A 20,444-nucleotide genomic window follows, 5' to 3' on the forward strand; every position below is an offset into this window, starting at 1 on the left:
TGCTTATTTTTATTTATACAGGGAGCTGAACTCTTTATGATTTTCATAGAAAATTGGGTATAACTTTGTTAAAGCCCTATATAACATAACAAACCTTTATATATTTGTGATGCGGAAGTTAAGAGGATTTCGAATATAAAATATAGGGTGTTCTATTTAAAAAAACATAAGTTTGGTCTGCCACTATGTTATCGAACACCCTGTAACATTCTAACTAATTTTGTAATGTGAAGCTCAAAGTTGGCTATAATTCTTGTTATTAACTTTTATTGCTATCTATTACTATAGCGGATCTACTGAGCTTTATCACACTAATCAATCACCCTGTATATTGAATTTAAAATTATTTTAAGACGAAACATTTTTTTAAAATCAATGGAAAAATCCCAATAAAAAAATCACTTTGCGGAATGCACTGAAGATGTTCTGTTCAGAACGAAAACGTTTTGCAATCCATGTGGATGACTTTTAGAAGTTTTAAATAAACTATTTTATACCAAAATACAATTTGAAGTTTTTACTTCTGTATAGGTTTTTTTAAACATTTTTTGTCAGTATTTTTTAAACCACAGAAATGTCTGGCAATTATAATTCATAATATTTCTAATATTGTTTAAAAAGTAACGACAAAAAAATTTTTCGTTTAAAAATAATTTTAAATTCGATATATTTACCTGTACAAATGTGCTGCGCAGTAATGAACACGACCTGTATCAGTAGCCAGATGGTCGGTACGGTGTTCGAGGAAGCATCTTCTTCTTAAGGTGCCTATCCGTTCCGGATGTTGGCGATCAGCATGGCTATCCTAACTTGCTGCTATTCTGAATAGTCCGGTTGTCGATGTATTAAACCACTTTCTCAGGTTTTGAAGCCAAGATATTCTTCTTCTCCCCTCTGATTGTGTTAATAATCTCGCATTCCTTGCCTATTCCACGTAGAACCTTAACATTAGTCACACGATCCACCCACGAAATTCTCAAAATGCGCCTGTAACACCACATCTCGAATGTCTCGAGTTTTCTCAAAGAAGCCTCGGAAAGTGTCCAGGCCTCTACTCCGTATAATAACGTAGAAAATACATAACATCTGATGATAGAGATTTTGGTAGCAAGATGAAAATCGTGGCTTCTGAAAAGAGACTTCATCATTATGAACGCTGATCTCGCTTTTCCTATGCGTTGTTTTATTTCACTTGAGTGGTCCCACTGGCTGTTTATGTTGGTACCAAGGTATGTGTAACTATCGACTCTGTCAATTAATTGTTGGTTAACCAAAAGCTGTGTATTTAATATTTCGCGCTTACTGACTACCATGTACTTTGTTTTTTCGTATTGAGATCAAGTCCGTATTCTCTACTTATATCTGATATGCGCGACATTATTCTTTGCAAACCATCTAGACTGTCTGCAAAAACTACAGTCGGCATATCTAATGTTGTTCAGACGCACTCCATTGACTAATACGCCTTCCTGTAGTTCTCCCAGCGCTTGCTCGAAGATACATTCAGAGTATATATTAAACAGCACCGGGGGCAGGATGCATCCTTGCCTCACTCCTCTATCTATGGAGACTGCCTCTGTCAATTGGTCATCCACTTTAATCCACGAGGAAACATAGGTAATACATAATATATTAAAGAAACAGTTGTCTTAAAGTACTTGTTTTTCCGACGTTGCTAGCTCTTGGTCCAAAACGGCACACCTCCGCATTATAGCATAAACGTAAGCCGATACCTTAATAAAGGGTTTCATAGGCAATGGATTGGACAAAGAGGTTTTATTGAATAGCTAGATTCGCCGATTTAACTCTCCTGGACTTCTTCCTATGGGATTATTTAAAAAGCAAGATTTATAATACCATTCCTGTTTTACTGGAAGAACTAAAACGACGAACAGTGCATGAATGTAATCCCTGAAATGCATCAAAATATGCGTCGTAATTTCGAGCAGCAACTTTATAATTATTATTATATGAACGTTGGTATATATATATATATATATATATATATATATATATATATATATATATATATATAATTTTAAACATTTAATTAAATAATTATAGCTGATGAGTTTGTTTTGAACTGTTTGAATTATAGTCTTGTCGCCAGGGGGTACAACGGCCTCCTTTATTCAGATAGACTTACCCAAGTTTTTTTTATGTATTTTGACCCGTAGAACACGAATTTTTTGGGTAACAGTTGATACGGATGTCGATAAGATTGTTATAAACAAAGAACTTGAGGAATTACATAACATCGATTTTTCGCCAATAAACAAACATTTTTTCGTATTTTTTGGGTCATTCTAAGCAAAAAAATGTTCTTACAAGTTTTTTCGTAGGATGCAAAGTTTTCGAGATAAACGCGGTTGAACTTTCAAAAAATCGAAAAATTGCAATTTTTGCACCCGAATAGCTTTTGACTAAAAAATAAAATAGCAATTCTGTTTACCGTATTTGAAAGTTGAAGTCAAATTATACCGGTTTTGATTATTTGCATTGCTTAAAATTAATTTTTTATTGTCAAACAAAGCTATAAACAAATAGTGTTTCCTGTGCCCAATGCATGCGTTTTAATGCATGCTACGTAGAAATTGCCTGTTTGTAGGCTCGCCTACTCGTTCGATTTTAAATGAGAAATGTATTGAAAACATCACTCAAGCACTATGTGTTTATAGCTTTGTTTAACAATAAAAAAATTAATTCTTAGCAATACAAATAATCAAAACCGATAGAATTTGACTTCAACTTTCAAATGCGGTAAGCAGAATTGCTATTTTATTTTTAAATCAAAAGTTATTGAGGTTCAAAAATTGCAATTTTTCGATTTTTTTAAAAGTTTAACTGCGTTTTATCTCGAAAACTATGTATCCTACGAAAAATCTTGTAAGAACATTTTTTGCTTAGAATGACCCAACAAATACAAAAAAATATTTTGTTTTGCGAAAAATCGCTGTTATGTAATTCCTCAAGTTCTTGGTTTATAAGAATCTTATCGTCATCCGGATCAACTGTTACCCAAAAAATTCGTGTTCTACGGGTCAAAATACATAAAAAACTTGGGTAAGTCCATCTGAATAAAAGAGGCCGTTGTACCCCCCTGGCGACAGGACTAATAGATATGATTTTAACTATTTAGAATGGGAAATAAGCCATTAAAAAAAATAAATAATAGAAACGTTAATAAAAATCATTTTTTAATAATATTGTGGCTTATTTCCCATTCTAAATAGTTAAAATTGTAAAAATGCCACAAGAAAATAGCTTCAGACAACAATAATAGATATGAATTTATTGATTTAAAATTTAGATTGTTTTATTTACATCACGTTTTATAGAATTTCTTAAGAATGTTGCAAATTTTGTTTTATTGCAGTTTTTGATGTAACATAGGTGTTACATTTAAATTTTAAGAGGTGTAAAACATTCAAGGACACTTTTTCACAAGAATATTATGTAGTTAATATGAAAAAAAATCATGGATGCATGAATTCTATAGCAAAATAATGATGTGCTATACATCATTATACAGGGTGTTGACAAATGATAGATATTTATATCGTTAAAAGATGTCCTCTTTGGAATAAAAATTGACCTGTTTTAGCATGTTCACAAAATCCAATGAATATTGACAAATATTAGGATATAATATTTTCAGTGGCCCACCCTGTATAGCTTAGTTTATATATATTATAAGATATTATTTTTTTAAATTTTGATAAACTTTGACTTAAAAAATAAATGTTTGTCTTTTATTTTCATCACATAAATTAATTATGTGTATTTTTGATTAATTATTTTAATGACTGACATAATTATTTAATACATTTTAACTAATGTTTGATTTTCTATTTAATGTTTTTAAACAATATTTCTTTAAATATTGAGAACATATGGCCGGAAGTTGCAAAAACACCTATGCACGATGTAATAAAAAAGACCAAAGATAGAACTCTATGGAGACGGATCATACAACATCACGACGACCACTGCACTGCCTCGAGGGGGTCCAGACTGCAGGAAGATGTCAGAAAACTAACGAAATTAAGGCTAAAGGAGAAATATTATCTTTAAATTTGTATTAATTTTGGGTATGAAGAATCATTTCCAAGTAAAGAATAAGATGATTTTCCAACAAGTAATATAAGCACAGAAAAATATAAACGAGAGAATGAATTCCACCCCATCGTAAAACTATTGAAAGTTCTAAATGATTGTGTTAAAAATGAAGATACTATATGAGAATGAATATAAAAAAATTAAGAAAACATATGTTGATTTATACACAATTTAAAATGCAAACAAGGTTCAAGTTGTTTCAGTTGTGGTATCTTCTAGTTTTTTTTTCATGGGCATAATTGTTTCCCTTGTCCTGCTAGAGTAGGTTTTTCTTACGTTTCCCATTTCTTTCATTTTTTTATGTTAAGCTGAAGTAATCATTTCTTTGGTATATCTTCAATTGCATGACATTTTTCCTATAGCCGTATCTTTACGTGTCTTTTATTTAATATAGTTATAATACATGAGTTTTGACGTTAAAATCTCCTCTTATAATTACCCCATCCATGTTTGTTTGCTAGAATCAGAGCATTGTTTAGTTGATTGTAAAAAGTTTTAACCTCTTTCTCATTTGTGGGACATACACCTGTATTACGTTTACTGGGATTCCGTCTGTATTAATTTTCATAATTTTAACCTTGTCTGAAATTACCGTAAAACGAAGAACCGCTCTATTAACTGTGTTGTCTACGAGAATGCCTACACCATACAATTGAGATGGACCTTCGTTACCAGAGTAGTACAGCATTCCATTTTTCCTTGTACATTTTCCAGCTCCATACCTTCTCATGTCACTGATTCCTAGCATATTTTTTGTTTGTACGCGTTCCATTTCGTTTCAGTTCGTTCCAGCCGTTTGCGTTCCACGGAGAGATTCCACAGTCTCGAGATTGTCCTCGCTTACCGGATCTTGGCTCAGAATTCCATAATCAGTAAGATTCTTATCTCCCCTTGCCTTCTACATCCTTATGCAATTGACTATAATTTGGCTCATCTGCCTTTAAGACAAATTCTAGAGCCTTGGCAAAATAATGCCTTTTTGATTCTATAAGCCCTAAAACCAGGAAGCTTCCTTCCACCTTCGTCCTCTACAGCGTTGTGAAGACTTTCTTCTCCGCCATGATATCGTTGTGGACTTCATCCCTTCATCCTGAACAAGGTACCCTTAACAGATACTAGTTGATTGATTCACTTTCCCCGATAGGACCATCCAAAAGGAGTTCTTACCCGCTACCGAAAGATACGGGACATGATCACCAACTACAAGTTGATTCGCATAAGCTATGCACTTCATGTAAACATTAGTTGACAGCGATATCAGCATCAGGAACATAGAGATGGCTTTTTCGTTCAGTTTTTGAATATTTTTGGATAACAATTACTTGTATAATGGCGTAAATTATTCATTAATTTAATTAATATGATTATTTTTTACTATGTATTTAGTGATTACAATAATTTACTATACAATAAAAACTAAAGATCGAGAAAAGATAAAAAGTAATAAAGTGATTTTAATAGTATACTGTTACTATGGAACGAGTAGGTAGATAAATTTTGAACTCGCGTAACAACTTAAATCGTTGTTTATGGTAGGGGAGCAAAGTATGCCAAATGTGCAGTCACTCGAGCGTTATGGGGACATATTAGGTTCTGAGGAGTAGGTCCTAAAACCAAAAAAAGTTAAGTAAAGTTTTCCATTTTAGTGGGGACTTTCAATTTTTAATTTAATTCTCCATTTCCAACAATCGTTTTTAGATTATAGCGCCATCTATCCATAATTCGAAAAAATGTCTTGAATAAAAGTTACTTATTTTTACGTACGGAATCCAAATCTGCAATAAAAAATGGGGGCTCCCATTTAAGATTTTAAAGTAATCCCCCACCCCACCTTCGTGAATGGGCGTGTTTGGTGCCATTCGATAGATTTTTGAAAAATATTGAATAAGTGTATTTTTCAGTTTTTCGATCTGATGTTCATTTCGCGAAATATCGCGCGATTAGTATTTAAAATTTTAAATTTACCCCCCACCCCTCTCCGTGGGAAATCGTGTTTGGTATCATTTGATAGATTTTTGAAAAATATTGGGTACGAATTTTTTAGTTTTTCGATCTGTCATTCAAATCGCGAAATATTCGCCTTTTTCTTTCTGACTCACTCATTTCCTTACGCCCCGCTTAAAAGTCAGATTTTTTAAATATACACTGTTTTGCATGTACTTAACTTACAGTCAGATTTTTTAAATATACACTGTTTTGCATGTACTTAACTTACCTTATCTTAATCTGACGATTTCAAGTTTTTCTAAGGATGGATTTTTTTCGCCCCCCCCCCCTTAACGAACTCCCCTGCATTAAGAGCCAATATATGGTAGAGGTACATTTTCAGGGTGCAAGGTTTCTCCCAATGTAATAATCTGACGCGCTCGAGTAACTGCAAAAATTCCCGCTTGGGCTCCCCTACCATTACATGTACTGCACGTCTTATTGAAATTATAAGTACCTATTTATTTGACAGGTATACACACTCCAAAATTCGATAAACGACTTGCGGAAGAAATGTTTTTATGATTAACCATACTCCCTATATAGTATATAAATAAACCTCAAGTTATAAATTACCTACCAGCTTTTGTCTACATCACTGTTCCAGTTTGTTTCTAATAAACATTAATTATCACTATCACTAATTGCTATACGATATTGAGTTCGTGTTCAGTACATGTTTGCAGCTAGGAGATTTAAACGATAATCAATGATTGTGTTTTAATATTAAATTGAATTATTTTACAAAAAATGTGCATTTTTATGCAGTTTTTAAGTACTACAAAACCATTACTTATTCACGGTCAAGTCTTTTCGTTGTTATTTTCTAATAATAGCATCGAATAACAAATAAAGTACTTATTAAAATAAATTGTACTTTTCCAGGTCCATATCAAGCCCAATGCGTAGTCACATATATCCAACCACATTTACACACATATGTTACGTTCAGAACCACACAGTGGCTCACGAAAGAAATCAAAATCAATGTCGGCATTAGACAAGATGACAGCCTCAACCCATGCCTATTTAATTTGACAATGGATGAAGTTATAGCTAGTGTTAACAAAATGAATCAGAGTTACAGAATGGGTGACCGAACCATGAGAATACTTTGCTACGTAGATGGTCCTATCTTAATAGCCGAAAACGAGGATGACTTAAAACGCTTACCGCAAAAATTTAAAATAACCGCCGAAAAGTGTAACCCGAGACTATCAACAGAGAAAACCAAATCGATAGTAATATCTAAGAAACTAATTAGATATAAATTAGCAGTGGACGATCATAATATAATCGAATAGGTAATAAATTGTAGATAACTGGGTATGGAAATATCTAGCGACAGGCATCTGTGGCAAGAAACAAAACAGCAGGTAAAGAAGGCAGCGAGAATATCTGGTTTCCTGAGGGATTTAATCTGGCGGAATAGATATATGAGCACGGAAAGCAAAGATACATAATGAAGAAGAATGTACATATATGGATGCCTCAGAAGTCAAACGGTGTAAGTCACATTCTCCCTAAAAATGATTTATGAGATATAACACTTATTATTATATATAATATTATTATTTCCCTGTTTGTATTTATGAATATAAATTAGCATTTACTCATTAGCTGTTACCCATATTATGATAAATAAAGATAGTTTATTTGTTTTTAATAACTACTTATATTTCTGCAACTATTGTCAGAAACATCTTACTATCTCATTTTAAACACTTATTGACTTACACCGATTGGCTTCTGAGGCATCGATATAGTAAAGCCAACAGCAGAATGTAGCATTCTCTGGTTGCCAATACTAAAAGAAGATGTCAGCAATAAGAACATACCAACATTAGCGGATTAATAGAACGAGATACATCATCTACAATAATTATTATTATTGTTTACAAATACAACACATAATAAAAAAACATGTCGTAATACATAAACAGACAAAATAATCAGATTTTGAGATCGTCCTGAGGATGCAAACGTCACCCTCGGAATTATGAACTGAAAGAATGGTATCTCCTCATCCGTCAATTTAAATAACGTATTATTATATTATAGTATTATATTATATTATTACGTAAGAAAACTGCAATAAAGAATGGGGTAGGGCTTTCTATTTAAGATTTTATTTATCCCAGATTTTTGAAATATACACTGTTTTTCATGTACTTAACACATTCACGGACACGACTGCATATTATGAAGTTACTTGCTCCATAAGAAGATGTGTCTACATCTAAAGAGTGTCCGTGAATGTGTTAACTTACCTTGTCTTAATCTGATGTTTTCGAGTTTTTCTAAGGATAGATTCTTTTACATACTGACCCCAAACGCACGCCCCTGTATTAAGAGTCCCTTTGGTAGGGGTACATTTACAGGGTATAAGCTTTCTCCCCATGTGATTTTCTGACGCGCTCGAGTAACGCGAAAAATAGCCGCTTGGGCTCCTTTACCATTACTATTTTAAAATAGAAGTAGGTAGGTTAAATTCCCGAATACATGGAATTTATAGAAATAAAAGGCAGATATCTAGCACCTAGTTGTTCCTCCATCTTCGACTTGTTAATCATGTAGTACCTACCGGCATTTATTAATTTAATCTGTTTTGTCCTTTGTCCAGTGTGTGTTTTATGTTAAGTGTTTATTTGCCAATTCTCTCTACAAATGTTATGACATTTTGCCAGGATACCTTCCTGTTTTGACGAAATGCCCCTGATGATGCTCTAGGAGAGAAAGTATACTTGGGCAATATTTAATAAACTAGGTGCTCGATATCTGCTTTTTATTTCTATAAAACTATTGTTTTCACCAATTTGGAAAAAATGTGAAAACGTTGAATTATCCACGTCCGTCTGTCCGTCCGTCTGTCTGTTCGTAAACTCAACTCCTCCGTCATTATACCAGGTAGAATGACAAATGAGGTGTCGAATGAAAGCTTATAATCCAAGGATGGTACTAAAGGTGAGAAATTTGACCTACGACTTCCAGTTTTAGAAATGCGACCGGAAGTACTGTTTTAAAGTCACCGCAATAGTACAATTGATATATTATTCGATGCGTCAAGACGAGAACAAATATATAGGTACTTCCGGTTTCATGACTGTCTGTCCGTCTGTCCGCCAGTCCGTCCGTCAGTCCGCGAATACCACTCCTCCATTATTAATATAGATAGAATGACAAATAAGGCGTCGAATGAAAGCTTATAACCCAAGGATGGTATTAAAGATGAGAAATTTGACATCGGACTTCCCGTTTTAAATTTGCAAAACCGTAAGTACTGTTTTACAGTCACCGAAATAGTATAAGCGATATAGCACTCGACGTGCCTTAGCAATATGAGAACAAATGTAAAATTTTGGTTTTTATATCATTTCCGGTTAAAAGGTTCTAACCGGAAGTGCCATATTATAGTCGCAGAAATACATGTAACACATCAATCGAAGCGTATTGAAAAGTCGAGTTTGAATCTTTAGTTTGGGTTTTGAAGTCATTCTGTTTAAACAATTATGACCCAAAGTTTAGTAAAGATGACTCAAAATTAGTAAAACGAAGTTTGATGACGCAAAGTTACACGAAGAGTTCTAATATCGACTTCCAGTTCTATCGATTACTTTGGGTGAAAACCTAGGACGTACGAAGTCCAAATTACTTGTTTTAGTTGGGACTAAGCCCCAATTAAGGTTTGAGATTAAATTTATTTGACGTTACGGTTTCCACTTCGGATCTCGTTTTCAAAATTCTTGATACTCGTCATGAACTTGTTTGTTCTCCTTTTTAGTCCAGGGCGCATCTGTTTTGAGATGGACGTTGAGAGGTGACTCATATTTTTTTGCCGAAATTGCTTGGAATTATTTCATATAATAATAATTGAGTTATCCTCCCACTCAAAAAGGTCCGGGACATTGTTTAAAAATCAAAATGTCAAAAAATGAAGGAAAAATTCGATTTTTTTCTTTGTTTTTTGATTATAACTTTAAAAGTATTCACTTACGAGAAAAGCTGTACTAGCATGAAAGTTGCGTAATTAAATTTACTACAATATAGGATCGGTTAAAAATTTTAAAAATTGTCACCATTGTTGCAAAATAGCAATAATTTCGAAAAAACCATAAAAAAACAAGTATTCGCATTTTACGTTTTTTAACCATTTATGCTAGACTTAGGACCTTCATTTTTTGCCCAGAAAAACTTTATGATATATTAAAACAATACTGTAAATTTCATTAAGATCGGTTCAATAGATTCTACAAAATAAATTTTGCAATCCAGCTTTCGCAAAAAAAATTATTTTTTCAAAATGTTGCAGGACTGCAAATAAAGCAGATAGCAAGTTTACATATAGAAGAATACTGTACCTTTCATTTGCAATTTGCAAAACTAAAATCGATTAACTATCACGGAGTCAGAAATTTTTTTAAATAAACATTAATTTTTGGTGCTACGCGAGCGACAGCGGTATTCGATTCACACAAGTTGATTTCCACGAAAATTTCTTCCAATATTTATCTAATATATTATTTTCTTGCTCTATATTTTGTTGTATTTTAATATTTTAATTCCACAAAAATCAAACTAATTTGATTATTGTTTGTGAAATATTGTTTATACAATTGCATATGTTTAAAAATAATAAACTTTTATTCTCTAAGTTAAAATATATGAACAAAGAAAGTTTTTGCTAAAAAAAGTGTTATTTCAAAGGACAGAGTATGTGTTTTTATTTTGTAATAAATAAATTTATTTATTTATATCGAAATTTACTAAAAATTTAAATTTATCAATCATTATCAAAGGTCATTGAAATGCCTAATCAGAGCAAACGTATCCGCTGTCCTGCGCGTAGCACCAAAAATTACTGTTTATTTAAAAAAATTCCTGACGTCGTGGTAGTAAACCGATTTTAATTTTGCAAATTGCAAATGAAGGGTTACAGTATTCTTCTATATGTAAAAAAAATCAACTTGCTGCCTGCTTTATTTCCAGGCTTGCATCATTTTGAAAAAATGAATTTTTTTTGCGAAAGCTGGATTGCAAAATTTATTTTGCAAAATCTATTGAACCGATCTTAATGAAATTTACAACATTGTTTTATTATATTACAAAGTTTTTCTGGGTAAAATATGAAGGTTCTATGTGCAGCATAAACGGTTGAAAAACGTAAAATGCGAATACTTGCTTTTTATGTTTTTTTCGCAATTATTGCTATTTTGCAACAAGGGTGACAATTTTTAAACGTACTAAGCAATCTTATATTGTAGAAATTTTAATTGCGCAACTTTTATTTTGGTGTAACTTTTCTCGAAAACGAATACTTTCAAAGTTATAATCAAAAAACGAAGAAAAAAATCGAATTTTTCCTTAACTTTTTGACATTTTGACTATTTAAACAATGTTCCGGACATTTTTGAGTGGGAGGATAACTCAAATATTATTATATGAGTTATTTTCAAGCCATTTCTGCAAAAATATGAGTCACCTCTCAACATCCAAATGTACTAATATTTTTACAGATGCGCCCTGGTCTATTTGGCGTGTATATTGAATTATTTAAAACAATTAATCTTGAGATCATATATTTTATTTTTTGGAAAGGGCCAAATTGAAATGAAGGCACTAATATTGCAACGATGTTTTTCATTATGGGAACAACAATGTTTTACTTAGATTATATGTTTTGTATTTTGATAGCGATTTCCGAAGTCGAAGTTGAAACGTCAAATAAATCAAAGTTAAATTGTGACTTATTCCCAACTGAAATAGTAAATGGTATAATATGTATGTCACAAGTAAATAGCTTCAGAATAATATGAATTAGGTTACTTTATTTTTATACAAACTGCAAACCATTTTTTATTGGATAAACTTCCAAAATTATGAAATGTCGAATAGGTATTTTGTGAAATAACAGAATACCTATACCATTTAGATATAATACTTGTTCGGGTAATGGGACAAATAGTAATAATGGAAAATGAAAAAGCTGATTAATTAGCAAAACCGGCAATTAAAGATGGAGAATTTTGTAATTACCAGAGAACGGCAGTTCTCGCCAGTGGCGTACACCCCCCCCCCTACACGCGACACTATAATATACACGAAATTTTCGATTTTCTAAATCTGACTGATTTGAAAGATGGGCAAAGTCCCATCTTAAAGCTCAGGAAAAGACTCACCCATTCATATGTCAACCATCCCTTTTGGTCCAAGGGTGTGGATTTTACGGCCCTTTCTATTTAGGGTCTGTTTTTCGTTCTCGTCCCCAAAACTCCCAAAAACTTCAAAAATTTAAATTGGAAAAGACTGCAAATCACAATCCTTTACAAAAAATCTTGTATTGGTTTAGGTATGTGGATGATGTGTTGGCTATTATAGAAGGAAATTCCTCAGATGCAGAAAATATTCTAGTTTCACTCAATAATTTACATCCAGCCATAACTTTCACTTTAGAAACAGAGTCTAACAATTCTATTAATTTTCTAGACTTAACATTGACTAGAATAGAGAACAAATTAAGTTTTTCAGTCTTTAGAAAACCAACTCAGACTGACCATACTATCCCTAGATCTTCGAATCATCCTTTTCAACAGAAGATGTCTTCTTTTTATTGCTATATCCATCGTTTACTTACCTTACCATTATCAGATACAAATTTTACTTCTGAATTGGATATTATTAAACAACTTGCACATAGTAACGGTTACTCCCCTACTTTGGTTGATAACATTCTCAACAAATTAAGGAATAAAAGAAACAGATCTCTAGCTTATATTGCGACCCCAGACAACTCCAACTCAGCAGTTATGTATAGATCTATATCATACATAGGTTATCCTTCAGACAATATAGCAAAAATCTTAAATAACATTCCTAACTTAAAACTTTCATTTAAATGCAAAGATAACATCAAGTCAATTTTCTCTCATACTAAAGACAAAATTAAAAAAACAATTAACGATTATTCCCGAAATGGTTTATGTAGTTGTAGTGATTACGACGCTAAATTTGATCTGGCAACGGGCAATCCGAGTTCATTTACCGGTCATCTCAATATTTTTTTTCAATTTATTTCGAATAGAAAAAAATCTAGTGTACCTACATTCGATGGACACTAGATCATTTGGGAGATAATGCAATAAAGGTGACCATTTATAAAGCTTAACGAGTAATAGAGGAACATTGCATTCAACTTCATACATTTAATTTATAAATAACTTTAAAAAACTCCTGATGCAAGAATAAAAAACCGCTAAACGCCTTAAAAATGAGTGGCGCATGCAATATTCCAGCTACAAAAAGATGTATTTTCATTTTGATGTAAAACAAAACAAGAATAAAAAACCGCTAAACGCCGTAAAAATGAGTGGCGCATAAAATATTCCAGCTACAAAAGATCTGATATGAATATTACGTGGCGCGAAAATGGATTTTCATTTGATGCAAAACAAAATTCTAGTTTTATTTTAAAAGATTTTTCCATAGTATTTGCTAAATTTTAAGTAAGCGCGCCACAAAAGAGTAACTTTGATACAGTTTGAATTTTGAAACAATTTTGTGGCGCGTTTACTTCAAATTTAGCAAATATTATGGAAAAATCTTTTAAAATAAAACTAGAATTTTGTTTTGCATCAAATGAAAATCCATTTTCGCGCCACGTAATATTCATATGAGATCTTTTGTAGCTGGAATATTTTATGCGCCACTCATTTTTACGGCGTTTAGCGGTTTTTTATTCTTGTATCAGGAGTTTTTCAAAGTTATTTATAAATTAAATGTATGAAGTTGAATGCAATGTTCCTCTATTACACGTCAAGCTTTGTAAATGGTCACCTTTGTTGCATTATCTCACAAATGATCTAGTGTCCATCGAATGTACACTAGATTTTTTTCTATTCGAAATAGATTGAAAAAAAATATTGAGATGGCCGGTAAATGAAGTCGGATTGCCCGTTGCCAGATCAAATTTAGCGTCGTAACCACTACAACTACATTACACATACATTAACATACGTAAACTATTTCGGGAATAATCGTTAATTGGATTAAACTTTTGTAGCTTAATAACTCCAAACGGCTTAAACGATTTTGATCAGTAAACATGAGTTTGAAACGTATTGACCAGTAGTATCGGATGGATCTAAGGTCAAGTATGACAATTGAAGCTATTACAGGAATTATTGAGCTTGAGAAACCGTTTTTCCCACATGAAATAAATTTTGTCGTAATTATGAAACCTATAACCTAAAAATTCGAATTTTTCCGGATATGAGGTACACACCGTTAGATTCGTCTTGAGTCCTTCTACAAACGCTAAGTTATTGGCGCAATTCGTAGGTTGAAATGTTGAGTAATTGTCGATAAACCAAAATTTTCAAAGTTTAGTTTTTCAGTTTTTCGGCTATACTGAGTCGTGTGTATGTCTGATCCTGACGGCTTAGACATCATTTGAAAGCTTAAGTCAACACTATTGATTTGATGTATTTGCGGTTCTCCTGCCTCTTCTTGATCCGAATATATACACCCCCAAAAAATATGCCGTTTTGTACATACCAAGTCCTATAGCTGGCTTATGGGTGGTCAAAAGTGACAAACTACACCGATTCTAAATCGGCCCTGACCTCCTCTTCAAACACAGAGAAAAATATCAAATCGGTTTAACTTTCAAACACACATACATATCCACAAACATTTTCCCTTTTTTAAATAAAAATTGAGTCACATTTCTAAGCTCTATAACTTTTGAATGGTATAACCGATTTTCAAAATTAGACATCCGTTGGAAAGGTAATGATCAGTACTGTTAGAAGCCGTAAAGGTCTGACTTAAATTTTCGAAGTTTTTGGGAGTTTTGAGGACCAGAGCGAAAAAGAGACCCTAAATAGGAAGGGCATTTACGGTCAAAATATAATAAAAAATTTCCACCCTCGAGATGAGGTGGCAACCATCCCATGGTAAAAGCGTCTTTCGGCAATCATATAGATTTAGATCCTTGGACTATCCACTACTTGTTATTACCAAGCAAATCTATCCATTCTGTAAAAATTGCGAAGTGAAAAATTTCAGTTCCTGGACTAATTATACTTTTGGAGCTCTATAACTTCTGAACGGCTTACCTGATGTTGATCACTAAACATGAATTTGAAACGTATTGACAAGTAGTATCTGATGCATCCAAGATCGAGTATAATAATTGAACGTATTACAGGAATTATTGAGCTTGAAAAACCGTTTTCACATAAGAAATAGATTTGATCATATTTATGAAGCCTATAACTTAAAAATTCGAATTTTCCCAGATATAAGGTATACACCGTTAGACGCATCCTGAGTCCTTCTACAAACGCTCAGTTATTGGCGCAATTCGTAGGTTGTAATTTTGAGTAATTGTCGAAAAACCAAAATTTTCATAGTTTAATTTTTCAGTTTTTTGGCTATGGTGAGCAGAGTGTATATCTAAGCTTGATCGCTTAAGCGCCATTTGAAAGCTTAACTCAACTCTACTGATTTGGTGTATTTGCGGTTTTCCTGTCTTTCCTTGAACTTAAGATATATACGCCTAAAAATATGCTATTTTGTATCTACCTAGCCCTCTAGCTGGCTTACGGGTAGTCAGAAGTCTAAAATTAGACCGGTTCTGAATCGACCCTCACACCCTATTGAAACACAGAAAAAAAATTCAGATCGGTGTAACTTTTCCACACACATACATACATACATACATACATACATACATACATATCCACAAACATTTTCCATTTTTTAAATAAAAATTGAGTCATATTTCTGAGCTCGATAACTTTTGAATGGTATAACCGATTTTCAAAATTAAACATGCGTTGGAAAGGTAATGATTTGTGCTATCAGAAGTCGCAAAGGTCGGGCTTAAATTTTTGAAATTTTTGGGAGTTTTGGGGACGAGAACGAAAAACAGGCTTTAAGTGGGAAGGGCCGTAAAATCCACACCCTTGGACCAAAATGGAGAGGTAACATATGGATGGACGAGTCTTTTCCTAAACTTTAAGATGGGATTTGGCCCAATTTTAAATTCAGTCATGTTTAGAAAATCGAAAATTTCGTGTATATATAGTGTCGCATGTAGGGCCGTAGGGGTGTTGTGCGCCACTGGTGAGAACTGCCGTTCTTTGTGGATTCTAGTTTTATTTTAAAAGATTTTTCCATAATATTTGCTAAATTTGAAGTAAACGCGCCACAAAAGAGTTTCAAAATTCAAACTGTATCAAAGTTACTCTTTTGTGGCGCGTTTACTTCAAATTTAGCAAATATTATGGAAAAATCTTTAAAAATAAAACTAGAATTTTGTTTTACATCAAAATGAAAATACATTTTCGCGCCACGTAATATTCATATCAGATCTTTTGTAGCTGGAATATTGTATACGCCACTCATTTTTAAGGCGTTTATCGGTTTTTTATTCTTGTATACTTATAGGGTAATAACAGCAATATGACTAAAACGAACATGCAATCGAAAGTGGAAAATCAATAAATGCATCAGGCTTCAATAGGTAGGTACATACTCCTTGTTAAGAGAGACAAAAATGTCCTCACTATAAGAATTAAATTTTTTTCATTTTATGTGATTAAAAAATAAGTACCCGCACGTACCCCGTACGGGTTCTCCGTACTCCGGACCCCACCACCAAAAACGTCATTTTCAGTCTTTATTTTTTTAGGTGGGATGCACTCAATTTAGAAATTTCAAAAAAGTCACACCCATAGTTGAGGCTTTTAAAAAACATGTATATTTTTTTATAGATTTGTAGGTTGAGTGTACATAACCTCAAAAAATACTATTTTATTAAAAGCATACAACTTGTTTTTGAAGGTGGCTGGCTACAAAGTTATTTTTTGTATTTTGTATATTTTATCAAAAACTATATAAAAATCCACAAGGAAAAAGTTTTCCTGTAGTTGGCTGTATAACATATATTACAAAAAACAAGTAAAATCCTTTATAAAAGGTATATTTATTAAAATTCCCTAAAAAGGGCTACATCACAGAACTAGTTTTCGATCTGATAACAGATCATTGGTGCTGGCAAGATGCTGACATGCTAACAACCAAAATACAAAAATATTCTGATAAAGACCCTTTAAACTTGATCCGTCATGGAAACATTGATTATAATTGTGAGAGTGAACATGGATGAACAAAATATCACATGTATTCTGCTCAGGGTACCATTTGAGCCTAAACTCAATATACCTTTTATAAAGGATTTTAAAAACTATATGCCTAATATTTTCAGATTTTTACATAAGTTGCGCCACCTTCAAAAAATCTAAAAGTGTTTTTTTATGGGGCTTGGGGATTTTCCTCATTTTATAGACTTCAAAATAGATCAGAGTTTCAACATCCTGGTGCCAACACACGCTAGTATCTGTAAATATGCTACCAGGATACCGGACACAGGTACCTCTTACAGCTTCGCCGACCCGATATTCCTGCTGAGCGACCTCAAAAACCCCCCGAGTACTAAAATTGAAATAATTTCCGTAATTACTTTCAGAGTTGTGAATTATTATTTATTGAGTATGTACTTTGAGAAGCACTTTGGAAAATGTATTTTCGCCTACAAAACTGCAATTTTCATTTATCCCTTATGCCAAGTGGTCAAGAATTTTTCTGATGCTCTCCCGAAGCCAATGCAAAAGTTTTCATAACGATCCGTCTTACTTTAAACACGTTAGAGCTGTATGTAAACTCGCCTATGTGGAAAAAAGTTACTAGATATATATATATATATATATATATATATATATATATATATATATATATATATATATATATATATATATTGTTATATTCTTATTTGATATGAGAATTAAAATTTTATAATTATAAGCAAAATTCAAATTAATATAAAAGATCTTCAATTTTCTCAACCACGGGCATGTAAATTTAGAACAACCTGTATACAACAAATTATTATATTTCGTTTTTAAGAAAGTGATTCGAAGAAGTGTACGAAACTCGATAACAATGCGCATAAGATAAACAAGTTGAGTGACGCGGAACATTATAGTGTTCGCGGAAGATTCGATCATTAGCCTACGCTAAATAAGACTCAGTGAAATAGATAATAGGTCATTAAGTTTTGTAAAAAGTAGAAAGTAAGTTTAAATTGGGAAATGATTATTTTTTCTTGAAATCCATTAAACATATTTAGAAAGATTAAAAGTTGGTATTGAGGAATACGGCGAATTAAAATTTGTGGTGGAATGTTCATTTTTGAATCTGGAAGGGATATTGAGAAAGTAGGAAAATGAATGAGGATGAGAGATCAGAATGTTTTGAGAGGTAGAGAGGTGAAGTCCAGTGGTGGACGGTAGTGTACGAGGAGTGAAAACGCCGGTATAGTTCCGTGAGTGTTGAGTACCCATCGGAACGAGAGGTAGGCCGAGTCGAGAGAAAAGAATCTCCTTGAGTAAAGAGTGTCCCGGTGGCTGATTGAAGTGGTTCGAAAAAGGTAGAACACGGCATCACGAGAAAAGCAAGAACGAGAGCTGTACGAGGTTGTTTTCAAAGGAGAACATTACTGGAGGCCAGGACGAGTTTTTCATCGCAACCAAGGGTAGGAGGAAACGGGTTTTGTGTGAGGACATTCGCAGTTCACCAGATAAAGGTCAGTCTCATTTGTCAAGACATGAATGTATGGGTTTTTGTATTAAATACCACATTAAAAATTGAAGAACATAATCGCTAATATCAGAAGATTTTCATCAAACTTAAATCAATTTGTTGCTAATAAATCCTAATAGTTTCATTATTAATAAAAGTTTTAAATTGGAAACCAAAAGGTAATAAGATTCCCATTTTTAAATGTTTGTAGTAAATAAATATAAGATCTAACAAATATTAAGCAGTAATTGCCATTTATATAAAATAAACAAAATTTTGATTTATAATTGTAATCCATATGTGTGTATTATTTTATTTTTTTCTTATCCCGATTAGGAACCACTGAGAAATACTTAGAAGTCACGAAAGTAAGTAAGTAATTTATAATTCGCCCTGAGATTGAAAACATATTGAGATGTGATCTGGTTGATTAATTAGATTATCACTAATGCATTAATTAAATTAAATTACATATAAGAATATCATCACATATAAATAAATAAGATCACAACAAATGTCGTCCAACGTGGTAAGCATTGAAAAGTATTTCTAGTGGCAAATTTGAAGGATAGAAAGAGAAAAGCCGGTAGTTGGAAATTTATATGCCTGTGGTAAAAAGTGAGATACTTACAGTTGATAACATAAAAATTTAGATCTCTTTAGGTACAAATTTTACATAACTGATTTAATACTTTATTTTTACGATATTTACATTTGATATATTTATGGACAATGTATAATATTTGGGTGAGAAAAAGTCGTTTTGGTAACATACTAGTAAAATTTCATATTTGGCGGGGATAGTACTTCTTGAAAACAAATGTCTGTGACAAGAAGCCAAAGCAAAGACAACAAAAAACAAAAAGAACATTCAAATCAAGAGGATAATTCAGACCAAGAAGATATTTTAGACACGACAATCATGGAAACAGGAAAAAAAGAATTGTCAGAATTAGAAAAGATATTACAACTTATGCAACTCCAGTCACAAAAAATGGATGAAGCAAAACGAACAATGGATAAAAATCAGGAAGAAACATCAAAGAAAATGGATGAATCACAACAAAAAATGGATGAATCACAACAAAAAATGGATCAAAAAATGGATGAAACACAAAAGAAAATGGATAAAATCCAAGACAACCAACAGGAAACAAAACAAGCCATAGAAGAGAACAACAAGAAAATGGAGGAACGCATAGAAAAGTATGAAATGAAAATTAAAGATCACATGCAAGAACTAGAAATGAGAATGAAGGACCACATGAAAGAACAAGAAATGAAAATTCAAAATAAAATGAAGGAGTTAACGAATTGCCAGAAAAAAGAAATGGAAAGTTTGGAAAACAAGTTGCAAAACGCTATTCAAGCAGACAGAGAAGAAGTGGAAAGAAAGATTGCGGAAATCAATACTCAACAAAATGTCGGAGAAAGAACAGAAATGGATATACATAGCACAGATTACGATAAGATAAGGTTTGGCGGGGATGTAAGAAGATTACACCCAGTGCCGTTCATAAATAGCCTGAAAAAGAAAATACAGCACATCGGAAATTTCGAAACAGCAAAAGAAACTATCAGAAACCATCTCAAATATGAAGCAACCCTATGGTTCGATTGCAAAGAAGAAGAATTTGACAGTTGGCAACAATTTGAACAAAAATTTTTGAATTATTTCTGGGGAAAAGTCCAACAAT

The 20,444-nt window shown here is 32.6% G+C and overlaps 1 protein-coding gene across 3 annotated transcripts in view; it reads right to left on the minus strand.

Moving 5' to 3' along the window:
• LOC126885184 (uncharacterized) overlaps positions 1-20,444 on the minus strand; it is a 217,747-nt gene that overhangs the window by 54,267 nt on the left and 143,036 nt on the right. Inside the window, exon 1 of one of the 3 annotated variants that reach the window (XM_050651618.1) lies at positions 6,686-6,795. The exons of the other annotated variants lie outside the window; for them this stretch is intronic. The gene's annotated coding sequence lies outside the window, so the exon portion shown is untranslated. Of the gene's footprint in view, positions 1-6,685; positions 6,796-20,444 lie in introns of those variants that run through there. 3 annotated transcript variants of the gene reach the window in all.

Source organism: Diabrotica virgifera, chromosome 5 (genome assembly GCF_917563875.1).
Source record: "Diabrotica virgifera virgifera chromosome 5, PGI_DIABVI_V3a".
NCBI lineage: Eukaryota > Metazoa > Arthropoda > Insecta > Coleoptera > Chrysomelidae > Diabrotica > Diabrotica virgifera.